This window comes from Panthera onca, chromosome A2, assembly GCF_046562875.1.
Source record: "Panthera onca isolate mPanOnc1 chromosome A2, mPanOnc1 haplotype 2, whole genome shotgun sequence".
NCBI classification, from domain to species: Eukaryota; Metazoa; Chordata; class Mammalia; order Carnivora; family Felidae; genus Panthera; species Panthera onca.
In genome coordinates, this window is record NC_138340.1 from 96,323,120 (window position 1) to 96,339,884 (window position 16,765).

The 16,765-nt window shown below is 40.5% G+C and overlaps 1 long non-coding RNA gene across 2 annotated transcripts in view; it reads right to left on the bottom strand.

Annotated features, from left to right (window-relative positions):
• The window catches only part of LOC132679174 (uncharacterized), a 162,652-nt gene that overhangs the window by 128,354 nt on the left and 17,533 nt on the right, over positions 1 to 16,765 (bottom strand). For both annotated transcript variants that reach the window (XR_009609996.2, XR_009609997.2), the window contains exon 2: positions 13,984 to 14,123. This is a non-coding gene — a long non-coding RNA (uncharacterized LOC132679174). The remainder of the gene's footprint in view (positions 1 to 13,983; positions 14,124 to 16,765) is intronic.

Here is a 16,765-nt window from a genome sequence, read left to right on the forward strand (position 1 = left end):
AACTGAGAAATGGGTTAAAGTGTATAACACATTAACTAGAAATAGTTCACTAAAGATTTGGTGGGTGACAAGTACCACTACCATACCAGATATTTCTATTCTAAATTGTGAAGTTCCAATCTGTACCAGCTACCATCTTTCTTCTCAATTCTCAAGTTCCTTTCTTCCAAAATCTTATCAATCATATTGTCCCCACTTGTCTTCTTCAATGGGATTTGATTCAGAAATATGGTAGAATTCAGGGCATTTTCTTTTCTTCTTCTTTTTTAAATGTTTATTTATTTATTTTGAGAGAGAGAGAGAGAGAGCGCGCGTGCAAGCAAGTGGGGGAGGCGCAATGCATTGTCAGTGCAGAGCCAGGGCATTTAATTTTAAGTACTGAATATCTGATGGTAAAAATTTTTATCTTACTTTCAAGAGAAGCTCTTTAACTTCCATTGATAAGCAATTCAGTTAAGAAGGAAAAAACTGTACATTTAACCAAACAGAAAATGCACAAGGGGTGCCTGAGTGGCTCAGCCGGTTGAGCTGGCTCTTGATTTTGGCTCAGGTCATGATCCCAGGATTGTGGGATCAAGCCCCAAGTCAGCCTCCACCCTGAGCATGGAGCCTGCTTAAGATTCTCTCTCTCTCTCTCTCTCTCTCTCTCTCTCTCTCCCTCTCCCTCTGCCCCTTTTCCCTGCTTGTGCGCTCTCTCTCTAACATAACACTTAAAAAAAGAAAGAAAATGCACACAAAACCTTACAATCTGCAATATGCTTCTGTGTTATGTGGCAATTTTAATTATGTTTAAGAGGCTAATGCATGAAATCATACAGTGGGAAGCCTTTAAATCTGCCTTTTACTCAGCTCAAAGCTCTTGAGACTCACACCATTGTGCATATCAGTAGTACATTTTTTATTACAGAGTATTTTTTATTACAGAGTAATTGTATGGATGTACCAAAATTTATTTATCCATTCACCAGTTGCTGAGCACTTAGGCTGTTTCCAGCTTTTGGTGGGTATGAACAAACCTGTTACAGACATTTATACATAGATCTTTGTGTGGAGGTATGTTATTTCTCTTGGGTAAATTCCTAGAAATGGAATGGCTATGCTATATGTTCAGTTTATGTTGAAATTTAATGTTTAACTGCTAAACTCATTCAAACATGGCTGTGTCATTTTACATTCCCATCAGCACCGTATAAGAATTTCAGTTATTCCATGTTGGGGTGCCTGGGTGGCTCAGTCGGTTAGGCGTCTGACTTCAGCTCAGGTCATGATTTCACAGTTTGTGAGTTTGAGCTCTGCATCAGGCTCTGTGCTGACAGCTCAGAGCCTGGAGCCTGCTTTGGATTCTGTGTCTCCCTCTTTCTCTCTGCCCCTCATCTGCTCACACTCTCTCTCTCTCAAAAATAAACATTAAAAAATAAAAAAAAAAAAGAATTTCAGTTATTCCACATCCTCAACACTTACTATTTTAAAGTTTTAGCCACTCTGATGATTGTATAATAGTATCACATCAATGGTTTCATTTGTATTTCTGCAACAAGCATCTCTTCATATGCTTATTTGCCATATTTATATTTCTTTAGTGAACTGTCTATTCAAATCTTTTGCCTATTTTTTAACTGGGTGGCTTGCTTTCTTATAAGGTTTTTTTGTTTTTGTTTGTTTGTTTTGTTTTGTTTTGAGAGAGAGAGCACAAGCGGGGAGGGCGAGACGGAGAGGGAGAGGGAGAACCTTAAGCAGGTGCCATGCCCAGCGTGGAGCCTGATGTGGAGCCTGATGTGGGGGCTGACACAGAGCTCAATCTCACAACTGTGACATCATGACCTGAGCCAAAATCAAGAGTCAGACGGTTAACTGATTGAACCACTCAGGCACCCTATGCTTTCTTATATAAGTTTTGAGTGATCTTTTATATATCCTGATATAATTCCTTTACCTGATATGTAATTTATAAATATTTTTCCCAATCTGTTTCTTGTTTTTTAATTTTTTTAACATTGTGTTCCAAAGGGGAGGTATTTTTTTAAAAAAAATTAATGTTTATTTATTTTTGAGAGAGAGACAGAGAGACACAGAGTGTGAGTGGGGGAATGGGCAGAGAGAGAGGGAGACACAGAATCCGAAGGAGGCTCCAGGCTCCAAGCTGTCAGCACAGAGCCCGACACCAGGCCCAAACCCACAAACCATGAGATCACAACCTGAGCTGATGTTGGACGCTTAACCGACTGAACCACCCAGGTGCCCCTAAGAGGAGGCATTTTTAATGAAGTGACTTAATGAAGTACAATTTACCAACTTATTCCTTGATTTCTATGTCCTAAGAAAGATGATAAAGATTTTCACCTATTCTTTTTTTCCTATAAGTTTTATAATATTAGCACCTATACCTAATTCTCTGAGCCATTTTGAGTTAGTTTTTGCTATGGTGGCAAAGACCATTGTTCATAACCATTTATTAAAAAGACTATTTTCCCCCATTGAATAGCCTCTCTCAAAAATTAATCAGCTATATATGTGTCGATCTATTTCTGACTCTCTTCTGTTTATCCTTATGCAAATACCACATTGCTTTAATTATAATAGCTTTATCCTAAATCTTGAAATCAGATGGTGGACAACCTCCAGCTTTCACTACATTCTTTATAGAGTTATCAAATTTGGAAAAACCAAGAGGGGAACTTTCTCTCACATAAGTACTCTGAACACTTGTACATATTTTGGAAGCATCCCTTTGCTTCTTATAATAATTTACATCAGTTGCTATTAAGCCTTACGTATCCTAAGAATTCATTATAAGTTCTTGCTTTCATGTTCCCTTGCAAATGAACCCCCTAAATGAATCCCTTCATGTCCATGATGTGTGTAATTTGTCATGGAGGTCATAAATACCAGGTCTCCAGCACCATGGGAGGCAAGTGGGCGGCATTGCTGAACAGCTCTACTTTTCAGACTGTCAAGTTATCCTGCTCTCCCATGGTTTCCTGATGCATGGGAGCCTGGCACCTCACTTCAGAGGCTTTGAAAACAGGTTGTGCAGGTTGCATTTGAAATGGCAAAGAGCTCACTTTTAAGTCTTGGGAATCCCAGGGAAAGTAGAATCACTTTCACCAATTCAGTCCATGGAAATAAGGAATCAAAAACATTAGTCATGCAAACTATTATGTCACAAATCAAGGGGATTTATGCTGAAGACAGAGCCCTAGCCTTGTTTTTCGAATGCAGGAACCTCTCCTCTGTCACCAAAGGGATTTTTTTGGACAGACACTTCTTTTGCTAGAGTATTTTCACAGTGGAAAAAGTGTATATAACATGCCACTTACCATTCTATAATTATTTTCCTATCTGTAATTTTCTCTCTCCAAACTAGTGACAGACAAAACTTGATAAATAGGAGTTTCACAGTGAGTGACAAATGTCTTTGTATAATAGCAGTTCATTTGTTTAGCAATATTATTGAAGAAATGTAACAAAGTACGAGCTTAGAAACAAAACATTTTTTCTTAAATGAATTGTACACTTCCTTGTGCTCATAATGGAATCTGCTGAACAAATTTAATCTCCCCTGGTAACTCAGGCACTATTGGAGGCGTAGTGTTGTTTGCGCCCGTACGAAACGATTGTACTTTTTACTTCCTGCGTTCATTTAATAGCTTCCCTCCTGTCCTGTTGGTATTGGCCTTTTATTTGCAAACTGCTGTATTAGGAATGAGATAATGGATCTTGCTGGAACTGTGAGAGAAGTAGGAGCACATGGGTTCTGTGTGGGGGCCAGAGGCTTCTCTTATGAGTTCATAATTTCTTTTCATTAAACTTTGTGACATGTTTTCCCTCCCCAAGTGACTCAGAGGTTCTTGGCTTTGTCATAGATAGCTAAATCTCCGGAAATAACCGTGTGTGTGTGTGTGTGTGTGTGTGTGTGTGTGCGCGCGCGCACGCAGGAAGGTCTGGTGTGTGTCTGTGGGTTAAATATGTGAGAGGAATAAACACATAGATATATACATATAATATGTATTTTAAGTTCCTCAAGAGTATCTCTACATATCTGTAGATCTCTACATACCTCTAATCCCTGAATAAATGTTAGTTGAGTTAATGAAAAAACAAAAACAAAAATAAAAACATAGACTTTGCATGTATTGATAGGTAGTGACCATAGCAACTTTGGCAACTTTATAATTCTTTCTGCAATGTGGGAAATGTGTTATATCACCCTGGAATGATGCCCCAATTCCTTGTGGAAGAGATGGTTATTCTCTTTGTTATGACCACTGGCCACACCAGCTTTGGGGGCCAAACTTCCAGGCAACTAGCTTTGTGTAGAAGGCTGTTAAGTGTTCCATCTGTGCCCACCCAGCTCAAATCCCCTCTCCAGGGACTAGGGGCACCATCAGTCTAATTTTCCTCAAAAAGTAAAAAGCTTATTTGCCACTTTCTAGTAAATAAAATGCTATTTAGAATATTCATATCAAAGGCAGTTGCAGCATCAAGATTTTCCTACTGCTGTTAGGTTGAATGGGAGTGGATTAACTGCTAATGCTACTGAGTAAAGAAATGAAAGTAGAATGTCATGATTTAGAAGCAGGGACACCTGGGTGGCTCAGCTGGTTAAGCATCTGACCAGCTCAGGTCATGATCTCGGGGTTCACAAGTTCGAGCCCTGTATCAGATTCTCTGCTGTCAGCACAGAGCCTGCTTTGGATCCTCTCTCTCTCTGCCCCTCCCCCGCCCATGCATTCTCTCTCAAAAATAAACATTAAAAAAATTAAATGTTTTTTTTTTTTTCTTAAAGAAGGCCCCAATATTATGCAAGCTCTGGTCCACAAGACCTGGCTTTGCTCAGAGGTTATTAATGGGGTTTCTACCTGTGGCAGGTGTTACAGAAATGGCAGATTTGTGAGCCTCAGTCTTCTCCACACCACACACATCTAAACATTACCCTTTTTTTCCCACCATTTGTCTGGCTTGATTTTGTTTCTGACACTACTGTTGTCTCATAGTTCATATCATGTGTCCATCCAAAGAGGATTTCCCTTGAATTTCCCTGTGTCAGACCTGTCTATCTATCTCTTATATTTCTCTCCAGAAGCAGGCAACAACGCAGGCATTCTGGTTATATCTGGTCTGGTGCAGATGGGTTATAGCCTTGTTTGGGATTTGGTGGACGGCTGTTAAACATGAGAGACTTGTGCATATCTGCAAATCGCAAGTGCTTCTCATCCTTGGAGCTGTGTGTACTTGTTGCATAGAATTCACAATTATTTTTCTTTGGGTCAGCTGTCCCTCCCAATATTACCAGTGTTTTGTGTGTTTCAGTGTCACTGAACGTCTAATACTACAGGATATCTGGGGTTAGACTGGGAAGGCAAAAATTTGAAAATTAAGGCCAATTATTTTGTTCTTACAGAAAGTCAGGATTTTTTTTTTTTTTTTTTAAACAACAGTGAACACATTCTTTCTGGACTTGCAGACCCAGCTTTCTTTGTTGATTGGGAGACACTGATAGCTGTGCAAATACTTGAAAATTGTATCGTCTTGTCAGAATTGAGGGAATTTTAATACTGTTGAAGTGGGTGCTGGTAAGATGCATTCATAATCGTGGTGGTGCTGTGATGTTGCCTGCGGTTTACAAACTTAACTTCCTTATCTACATGAATACCAGTGTCTGATAGAGGCAAGGATTCTTGTCCACATTGCTTGGGCTCAGCACTCCGACAGCTGGCTTTTCAAGTGCAGCTGAATGGAACACAGTGTGAGAAAACCACTATTCCATGCTGATTTTCAGAGCCACTGGAAATGGACAGACTGCCTCTCCCTGCTCTGCAGGCTGGACAACAGCTTTCTTCCACTAAGGCGATCACTAAGGCCAACCTCTTTGAAACACAGCCCTCTGGCTACAAGCTATAGGACGTTTCTGGAAAGTTCCAAATATGTTCTCCATTCAGAGTCTGACACTGTTGTCCCTTCTTAGATGTAATGTCCCTTGACTTCAGTGGGTGTTCTGCATGAAGGAGGACTCTGGGATTTGCTTTCAAAGAGTTTAATGTTTTAAACTGTTAAGTCAGGGAACTATCCACACATCCATTGGATGTCTCCTTTTCTTTCCAGACTCCTATGGAAATTAGATGTCTATTATGAGCTAAGTATGGGGTGATTGGAATTATTAAAATACACAATTTTATACAAGGACGGGTGACTTTTTCCCCCTCTGTGCCCATTGATTTAAAACTCTTTCTGAGCCTATGTGACACATCCCGGTTCTCTTCTCTAAGAAAGATTAAGGATTAAGTGCCCTACCCATCCCATCTGTTTCTTCTTCTTAAAAAAGTTCTCAGTCTTTCTTCCCACCACTGTTCCTGGGATCATGACAGATATACACACGTGAAGACTGATTTCAGAATAAGCATGTCAGTACAGAGAAGTGAATAAGGAAAAAAGAATGGTGGCCTGAAAGCATGCAGAGGTTTACAGAAATGAGGTACCTCCTGTAAAAATCTCAACTGCTCTGAGAGTCTCGGTTTTATGGAATGCCTCTTTGGAATGATTTTCTTTTTCAGTGGCTGCAATACATAAAGGCCACTGAAACTTGCTATTACCCTCCCCCTGCTTTTCATAAACTCCTCAAGTTCGGGTCAGCTTTCATGCATCTAAGCCTGGGTGGCAACTCTGGTTTAAATGCCATTTCATGCCTGATAAAATTTCATTAGGCATTTTAACTTTTAATTTCTTTTATTGACTTATCGTGCAGATGGAGAGAAATGTTTAGAAAGGGAAAAAATTTAAACAGGGATTTACTGAAGTCATGTTTCAGTAAGGAAGGAAATACCATTGACTTTATTACAGCTGCCTAATGTTTTCCACAAACTGTAGAAATAATGCGTTGTATCTCGGTGACCTACAATAGCAGCTGACTGCTTGCACATGATGGAAATGCAATTTTGGGTTTGCTAAAAATTAACTATTTAATGCCCTGGTGTCTGTGTCTCACTGTATCTTGTGTCTGGTTTGTTCTATATGCTCTTTTCAAGTTGTGGTCATGTGCTGCAGGTTTGAATGTGGGTATGCAGGCTGCTGAGAGGCAACTGGGGTTGGGGAGAGGCCATACTCACATGTCTGTCTGCTGTCCCTACGTGGTCCTAAGAGCTGATGTGAAGATTTCCTCTGCTTTCTTCCTGTGGTCCCTTTACCTGCCCCTCCCCAAACCCCCCAACCCAAACCAACCAGATTCTTCCCTCTCTCCCTCTCTCCCTCCCTTAGCTGAGCCTTATCTGGTATGTTCAGTGATGCGATAAAACAAAAAGGGAAGTTTTTGATTGCCCAAACACACCCTTTGGAAAGATTCCAGCCAGAGAAGAGTCCGTTAAGGAAAGCGAGAGCAGTATGGGGAGGCCTAGGTGCCAGGATTGAGGAAAATGCAAACTTAGGAGGAAAAATAATAACATGCTAGAATGGCAGTGGTGGTTTTGAGAGGTTTGGAGGGTGGAGGGAGTTGAAAAAGGAACTTGCCTAATGAGGCCTCTCTGAAGATTTACTGCTGTGGCTGCTACGGGGAAGAGGGTCCGGAGAAAAGATGTTCTGCCCTGACTAGCTTCACAGGAAATCAGACAGGGCTTGCATTCTCTGGCAGGCAGAGAAGAGACACTGCTCAGCCAGAAGCATCTACAGACTTCCAGTTTAATTGTTTTTAAAGAGCCCGTTCCACACAGCATTTGTGACCCTTACACATGCTGTTCTCAAGGCAGAAAACCAAATAGAGAAACCATACTGGATGAAAGACATTCCCAATTTGTCCTAAGGATGACCACATCATTCCTGGGGGTACCATTTCCTCCCCTGACTGCACCTCTCAGGTAGCTCAGAGCTCATCCTGCAGCCATTAGCTTCCTGGCTGAGAAGACACAATAGACCATCCATGGAGGTCAGAACACTCTCTGTCATTTGCCCGGTGGATTAGGGGTTGACCTCTCCCCTGTTTCCCCAGAAGGACCCAAAGCCCCTCTTACTTCCAAGGACTGGAAGTGAAGTTCTACAGTGCAAATTCCACAGCACTGGGGCCTGCACTCAAATAGGATGCTCTCTTCACACTAAAGGAGCTACATAGATGAAACCACTGGTGGAAAATACTACCTTTCAGGTGAGAAAGTTCCATTTCTCCACCTTTGGAGCAGGTATGATCACTGCCATTTTACTGACAGTGAACAGAAGTGATTTGCTCAAGGACACAGAAATATTTGTCCTTAGAACACCCCTATTCCATCCGACCGCTGGAGGATATGCACACCCTGCTCCCATGGACTGGCTGATGTCATCTTGAGAACTCATTCTGGGTAATAAATCAGAATCCTTTAAGGGGAAAAAAGATAAATGGGGTTCTGGGTGTTTTCTCACAAAAGACAGGAAAGCAGCCCATCTGGTCCACCATGTAAATCACAGTAAGTGAGGCAGAATATGGAGAGAGATCCAGAGTTCAGGATTCCAATCCCATCCTAAAAAGAGGCTGAACTGGGTTTGAATAAAGTGAACTCAACTCATCATGAAGCTCAGATTCAAGGAAAGGCTGAGGTGCAGCCATGGTGTGGGGAGAAAAGCAAAGGAATACTCCAATGGCAGAGACAGGTTCTTTGCTCATTTGTCTCCAAGACAGGGAAACAGAGTAACAGGAAGAGGGGAGTCTCCCCTTCTTCACTCAGTGGTGTGTAGCAGCAGGTAGAATGAAGTGTGAGGGAGGTGTGCTTGCGACAGGTGAATACGGATGCTGGGTTCTGCCAGTGGTTCTTTAATCAGCTTCAGAAGCCTAGTCGGTGCTGTGAATGTATGCGTGTGTGTATATGTGGGTGTGAGCATGCACATGCTTGTGAGAGACACCAAAAGGCGGAAAGACAGAAGGAATGCGAGAGATTCACAAACATGTAGAACAGTGTATTTTCTAGACATGCTTCTGCGTCCTTGAATGAATAGGTGCTACAAAGAACTTCTTCCTGAGGAAACCTAAGCAAAAAATAAGCACTTCACTAACATCTGTTCTCAGGAAAGATAAAGGAGGTTGCTAGTTGCCTACTGAACATGTTTTCCCCTTCCTCCTTAGTAACAAAAACCTGATTTTGGGAGGTGTGGGAGAAGCAAATTGCCAATGAAGCTTTTATTTCTCATTTCTCCCTTGTTGCTAAGTTCTGGCCAATACGATATAAAGTAAATTTATCTGGTGGAACATCTAGGAAAGTTCCTAAAAAGAAAAACAGACAGATGGCAGCTCTCTTGTCATTGTAAAGTACAAAGCTAGGTCCTGATGATATCAGAGTAGGAAGGTAGAAGTAGCCCATGTCACTAATGGCGTCTCAGTGGCTGCATAAAGACTGTGGGTTTCCCTTCCCAGATTTCTTTTACAAGAAAGAATAAATCCCTAATTTGTTTAAGCCACTGTGACAGGATCTGTGTTATTAGCAGGCAAAGCCAATTCCTGACTGATACAGAATGCAAGCTGCTTGCTCTTTTCTCAGTACATGGGTAGTACACAGGACACAAAGAAGTGAAGGCTCCTGCTATAAAGTAAGTCAATAAACATAAGGAATAGGTTCTAACTCAGGGCTATTACCAACCTTTAAGATGTGAATGTCATAACCGTTAATGTCACAGACCTTTCTAAAAAAACGTAGGACTCTGTAGACAATCTCCTTAGGGAAATGCATACGCACATTTACATAGAAAATCTTCACACACAATCTTAAGCATTTTATGCAATCAGTGAAGCCCATCCATGAAGCCCTTGTTAAGGATTTCTGCATTAGGTTACAATTACTTCAAAAGGCAGAAAAGAAGGGACTAGATCTGGTTTGGCTAATGGTTAGTACATTTAGAGTCTTTTTCTCAGGAAAGCTCAGGGGTAAACTGGGTCACCTGGGTAGTCATAGTCTTTCCAGGAGCTTTCTACAAGAGCAACCTAAATCTTCTGGATTTGGAATTATATGGTGAGATCATTTGGTGCAGGAGAAATCAGATGTTATTCAGGCCTGGTAGGCCCCCTAGGACCAAGGCACTGGCTCGACCATTACAGGGAGCTTCAAGAGCTTTTGAGACTAGTTGTAGTCCTAGGTGAAATGAATGAATGAATGAATGAATAAGTAAATAAATAAATAAATAAATAAGTGAGCTAATTCATTCTGTAAACCCGAGCAAAGGATATTGGGATGGGCTTTGTGACTCAATGTAAACATCTTCAGAGAAGTATACATTCTTTTTTTTTTTTTTTCCCCTCTATGACTTTTTTTTCCCAACATATGAAATTTATTGCCAAATTGGTTTCCATACAACACCCAGTGCTCATCCCAAAAGGTGCCCTCCTCAATACCCATCACCCACCCTCCCCTCCCTCCCACCCCCCATCAACGCTCAGTTTGTTCTCAGTTTTTAAGAGTCTCTTATGCTTTGGCTCTCTCCCACTCTAACCTCTTTTTTTTTTTTTTCCTTCCCCTCCCCCATGGGTTTCTGTTAAGTTTCTCAGGATCCACATAAGAGTGAAAACATATGGTATCTGTCTTTCTCTGTATGGCTTATTTCACTTAGCATAACACTCTTCAGTTCCATCCACATTGCTACAAAGGACCATATTTCGTTCTTTCTCATTGCCACGTAGTACTCCATTGTGTATATAAACCACAATTTCTTTATCCATTCATCAGTTGATGGACATTTAGGCTCTTGCCATAATTTGGCTATTGTTGAGAGTGCTGCTATAAACATTGGGGTACAAGTGCCCCTTTGCATCAGTACTCCTGTATCCCTCGGGTAAATTCCTAGCAGTGTTACTGCTGGGTCATAGGGTAGGTCTATTTTTAATTTTTTGAGGAACCTCCACACTGTTTTCCAGAGTGGCTGCACCAATTTGCATTCCCACCAACAGTGCAAGAGGGTTCCCGTTTCTCCACATCCTCTCCAGCATCTATAGTCTCCTGATTTCTTCATTTTGGCCACTCTGACTGGCGTGAGGTGATATCTGAGTGTGGTTTTGATTTGTATTTCCCTGATGAGGAGCGACATTGAGCATCTTTTCATGTGCCTGTTGGCCAACCCGATGTCTTCTTTAGAGAAGTGTCTATTCATGTTTTCTGCCCATTTCTTCATTGGGTTATTTGTTTCTCGGGTGTGGAGTTTGGTGAGCTCTTTATAGATTTTGGATACTAGCCCTTTGTCCTATATGTCATTTGCAAATATCTTTTCCCATTCCGTTGGTTGCCTTTTAGTTTTGTTGGTTGTTTCCTTTGCTGTGCAGAAGCTTTTTATCTTCGTGAGGTCCCGGTAGTTCATTTTTGCTTTTAATTCCCTTGCCTTTGGGGATGTGTCAAGTAAGAAATTGCTATGGCTGAGGTCAGAGAGGTCTTTTCCTGCTTTCTCCTCTAGGGTTTTGATGGTTTCCTGTCTCACATTCAGGTCCTTTATCCATTTTGAGTTTATTTTTGTGAATGGTGTGAGAAAGTGGTCTAGTTTCAACCTTCTGCATGTTGCTGTCCAGTTCTCCCAGCACTATTTGTTAAAGAGACTGTCTTTTTTCCATTGTATGTTCTTTCCTGCTTTGTCAAAGATGGGTTGGCCATATGTTTGTGGGTCTAGTTCTGGGGTTTCTATTCTATTCCATTGGTCTATGTGTCTGTTTTTGTGCCAATACCATGCTGTCTTGATGATCACAGCTTTGTAGTAGAGGCTAAAGTCTGGGATCGTGATGCCTCCTGCTTTGGTCTTCTTTGGAGAAATATACATTCTTGTTCTTGGGTTTTAGTAGATTTTGAATAGTCTTATGAGACTTCATATGTTTGTGAGACACACTGACAAGATATTCTGAATAGTAGGTTAGTTAATGAAAATGTAACAAGATATTTTACTTATAGAGCAGCTGTTCCAATGTTTGGGCATTCCATGTCAAGCTGCTATGAGCTGATCTAGTCCAAAGAGGCTTTACTGAAAGTATGTTGTAATAAATAGTGTCCACTGGGTGAATTTGCCTAAATAGTTTTTTGTGCATTATGTCTGTGGGAAAAGACATATGATATTTTGAAAGCTGTTTTGCTTTGATTCACTGGGAGTGAAGTAATTCTTCTTTCACAAATTCTAATTGTATGACACCATAGATTAGGCTTAATCCAGGTTGTAAAAATGTGTAAGTCCTACTGTATTAATTCCTCTTTGGAGGACATATATAATTCGTTTCTGTAGATCTTTATCATACATGCTTTCCTGTTCAACTATTTGCATATCTTTCACTCCTTAAAAAACAACAGCAACAACAACAAAAAACCAAAAATATAAAACCCCAAAACCCCCTCACAAACAAAATAGGCATCCTGATTCTATTCATTTCAACCTCTAAGAGTATATGAAGAACATAGTGTTTGTGGAGCATTTTCTCATATTTTTGTAGCAAACTAGGATATGCTGGGGGCATTTGTTCTCAAATTTCGCAAAAAAATACCTGTGGAGTATGTTAAAATGCAGATTCCAAGGCCTCTCGAGGCTCTCATTCAGAGGGCCCATAATAGAGTTGGTAGCTGTTGTGCTTTAAGACAGCCATAATTTGTATCATAGAGCCAAAGCCCTTTTAGATGGAAGGGTGAAATTATTTGCTTCCTTTATTTGATTCTTTCCACTGGAAGACCTTGGAATGCTGTGGAAAAGTTTTGAAATAATCTTGTGCCAGACAATAATGGAAATAATGCCATCAGGGAAAAACTAGGAGGGAAAAAGTTTGGTTCTCATAACTGCATTGCCTGGGTATGTAACAGGGTTACATTTGATAACATGTGGTATGAGGTGTATGCCAGGAACACAGTTGATACTCAGTCACTGGGGTGAATTCTGATGTACTCCATCATTTACATGGTGCTTCCTAAATACTATGTCACCTTAAAATTTGAAAACATCCTTCTCAGACTATTCAAGTTATGACTGAATTGATGACAATATCAGGAAGAGAAACTTAAGCCCTTCTCAGATACTGTTCCATCTGCTTCATGCCATAAAACCACAGATGGTCTCTTTTCTCTTTAGGGGACTTTAACATTCTTGTTTTACAATGCTAGGAATTATAATATATACAATATGCTTCTCTGAAAGTGTCATTTATGTTTATAATATACTGTCCTTTAACCTAGAAACATGTATCATGTAAACTACAGATGTCTGTTTTTTTGCATTTATGTGGAGGGTCTCAAGTACTTGCTGTCTGTTTTCACTAAACCTTAGTGTGGAAAGAGTTTTTCTCTATGTTTGACTCCACTTGTGAGAGGCAGGCAAAGCTAGGCAGAGGAATGGGGCTGCTCTTGACAGGGGCCAACACTGGGGAGGGGTAATCTATAGTCAACAAGTCAACAGTGTTCAAGAAAGAGAAAGGTCAAATTAGGAGAAGCCCAGCATATTCATCATCAGGGAAGAGCAGCATGTGGATAGCACAGGACAAGAAGAAAGGCTGGGATGACAGAAGGGGGCAGGAGCTGATAAGAAGAGCAAGGAAGTAAAAGGTCCAGGCCATTTTTCCATGAGTGGGTCTGGGATTCTCAAAACTTATTTTTAGTAGTATAAAATTCCATTCTCTGGATAATACAAGCCTTTTTGGGTCACATTTTAAGTAATCATTTAAGGCATCTAGTTCTTTTAACTACCTTCAAACACAGAATCTTCAGCAAACATTGGAATTTATTCACAGAAGGCTGTGGCGGGGGGGGGGGGGGGTATCTAAAGGGAATTCACATCCAATATCTTCATGTGATATTTCTATAGCTTCTCTGTTGGTTTCAGCCACCTCTGAAGGCATTGGATGGTGCCACCATTCCATGGCCACTGCCCACCTGTGGGCACTGATGCCTTTGTCTGGGATAGAGGTCCTTCAGAGCTTTTCAAGCTGCCAATCCTTAACATGCCCAGGGCAGGATGCAGCACCCAGAGCTCTCTGAAAGAGAATGCTGCTGTGGCTAACCCCAATATGGAGAGAATAGTTCTTCCTACCTGGCTGTCCTACTTGGTCACCAGGTCCCAGGCATTATGGGACCTGCCTCCAGCCTCACAGAGCTTCTCAGGAAAATTCTTCCATCAGGTTTTGCCTCCTCAGGTCTCAAACATGAGTCTATGGGGGCTGATGTCAGGAGCTAGAATCAATGACATACATCACATTATTCTCTGCATTCTCCCTCTAAAAGCCCACTCTCTCTGGTTCTTCAGACACAAACCCTCTCACAAACGAATTCCTGAGACCAGCTCTACTGGTTCATTAGACATGGCTAATACATCTATATCCCACTGTGTGGAAAGTCAGACGTCTCTGCCTCTGGGGTCTTCTATCATATGCAGGCATTTACTGGCCTGATTTGAAGTCCCATAATCTGTGTAGACAGCATGAGACACCTTGTACTCACTTCCGTCATACATGTAGCTTTCTAGCATTTGCCACTTCTTTCTCAGAAGACTGGGAAACAGCTGAGGTAAGCAGTTGAGTTAACTTCAGACGTAGAGAACCTAAGATTCTCACATTATGGCTGATGCATACTTGCTAAAGTAGATCTATATCTTGGGATCTCTGGTATTTCCTGCACACATTCTAGGGTTCAGCTATGAGCCTCTAAGAGTGGGAATGTTGTCTAGGATCCTGTGTTGTCCCAAGGAACTTTTAGTAAGAAAGAGTAAAATTGGATAATGAAACTCTATGAGTATTAGTTACCTTTCCTCCTGAACAAAGCCTACTCTAAACAACATTATGATATAGATGAGGCTGGTCTGGTGGCACCACCAGCTCACATTTCCCTTTGCTTCTACCCCCACCTCACCCTATCCCAAGAACCTGCCTGTGGAAGAAAAGGCCAGAAGCACTGTGACCAGAAACAAGGCTCTGGGGTAAGAAAACGGTTTCAAAGCTTAGCCTTGCTGCATGACCTTGGGGAAGTTCCTTAACACCTATAAGCCTCAATTTTTTTATCTGTCAAATGGAAATAATCTCATAGTATTGGCATAAAGGTTGAATGAGATAATGTCTGCTCTACAGTTAGAACGCAGTAAATGAAAGCCATTATTATTATTGGTTTTCCCTTATAGAATTCTCCCTTCCAAGATGCCCTATGTCCTAGATACATCCTTTCCCTTCCCCCAGATAAAACCTGATCTCAGAAAAGCAATTACTTATCATAGCTGCTAAGTGCATTGTGCCTAAGGTACTAGCATAGTTGTGGCATACAGTGGACATCTAAATACTTTGAGTCCGTTAAGGTTCTAGTGATGGATTTGCAGACTATGTTACTACTGAAGGTATTTGCATTATTAAATCATGGTAACAAACTTAAAAAAGTGTTTCATTCATTCAAGGAACTCATTTTGGACACCTACTTTATGTCAGGTACTGTGTTAAGTCCTCACTATATGTATAGTAGTATTAGAAGCTGATAAAATCTCTGTACTTGTGGAACTTTGAATCTAACAAACCAAAAAATGATAATGGGATTTCAAATACTGGTGACTGTGTAGTATGGGAAATAGAGAACAGAGCTTTAGGGGGATTAGGAAGAAAGATAGTGAAAAATGGATTAAAAGGGAAAGATTAAATGAACAACTTAAATTCTAAGTAAAAGATCATTCCAACAGGATGAGAACAATCACACATAAGCAGCCCTAATTTCAAATGCTCCCTTGATTGAAATTCAAGATTGCACACCAGCTCCCCAAAGTAGTTGGGTCTAAAATTCAGTAAACCATGCCTTTATGATCTGACTCAGGACTAGAGTCATTCCATAAAAATGTATATTCTGGAAAATGAAAATTGGCTCTTAAGAACTTAATTGGAAAAATTCTCTTCTCCTTCAGTAATCAAATGCATGTACTTCCTTTTCCCTCTATTATTAAATTAGGATCTACAAAAACCTAATGAAATTATATAAATATTCACAAAATTACTTATGAACAAACTTTTACCAGTTACTTTGTATAAAAGCATATTTCATTTAAAATGGGATTTTTATAAGCAAATAATCTTTTACTATAAGTTAAAATCTTGGAGGTTTGGAAGGGCTAATAATTTTGTGCAATATGTAGTTTTTTTATTTTCGATATATTTTTTCAAAGGATTTAGATTTCGTTAACACTAATAACTCCTCCTACAGTGGACCAGGCACTGTGGTAGGCACGTTTATAGAGCTTTTTCTCTTTTAATCTCATTTAATCATTGACATCGCCCAGTGAGGTAGATTTTATGCTTGTTTTACTGATAGGAAACTGATGCTTAGAGAGGTTGAGAGAGTGGGTCAAAGTCATCTGCCTAGTAGAAGGAAGAAGCAGCATCTGTACCTCCAGCCTAGAGTTTTGTTCACTAGGCCAGGTGGCAGTACAAAGACTCTATGGCTAATAATCTTGGCAGTTTAGATTTTGACTTTTATCTGAAAATGGCTTATAGTTCATTCCCTGACGATTTACAGTCTGCAAATGATGTGGATGAAGTTATTCCATGGAAGCAATTGGTCTGGTTGTGAAGGGAGTTTGAATCACCTTTGTATGACAAAACCACCAAATCCCTTAATGATCTGAATCTTGGGTTGCAAGGAAAAAGAAAAAAAAAAAAAAAAAAGGAGAAGGGTGGGCAAAGAGCAACAAATAAAGAGAATAACAAGCTTTTGGTGTAGCAGCAAGGAGCAAGATACTCTGATTACCATGAGAAATTCCCATATGAATGAGAGAGACCATGCTCAGGACCCGGTTACCTGCATGTTGTAGGCTCCTGAAGGCCCTATAAACATTTATACTGGAAATG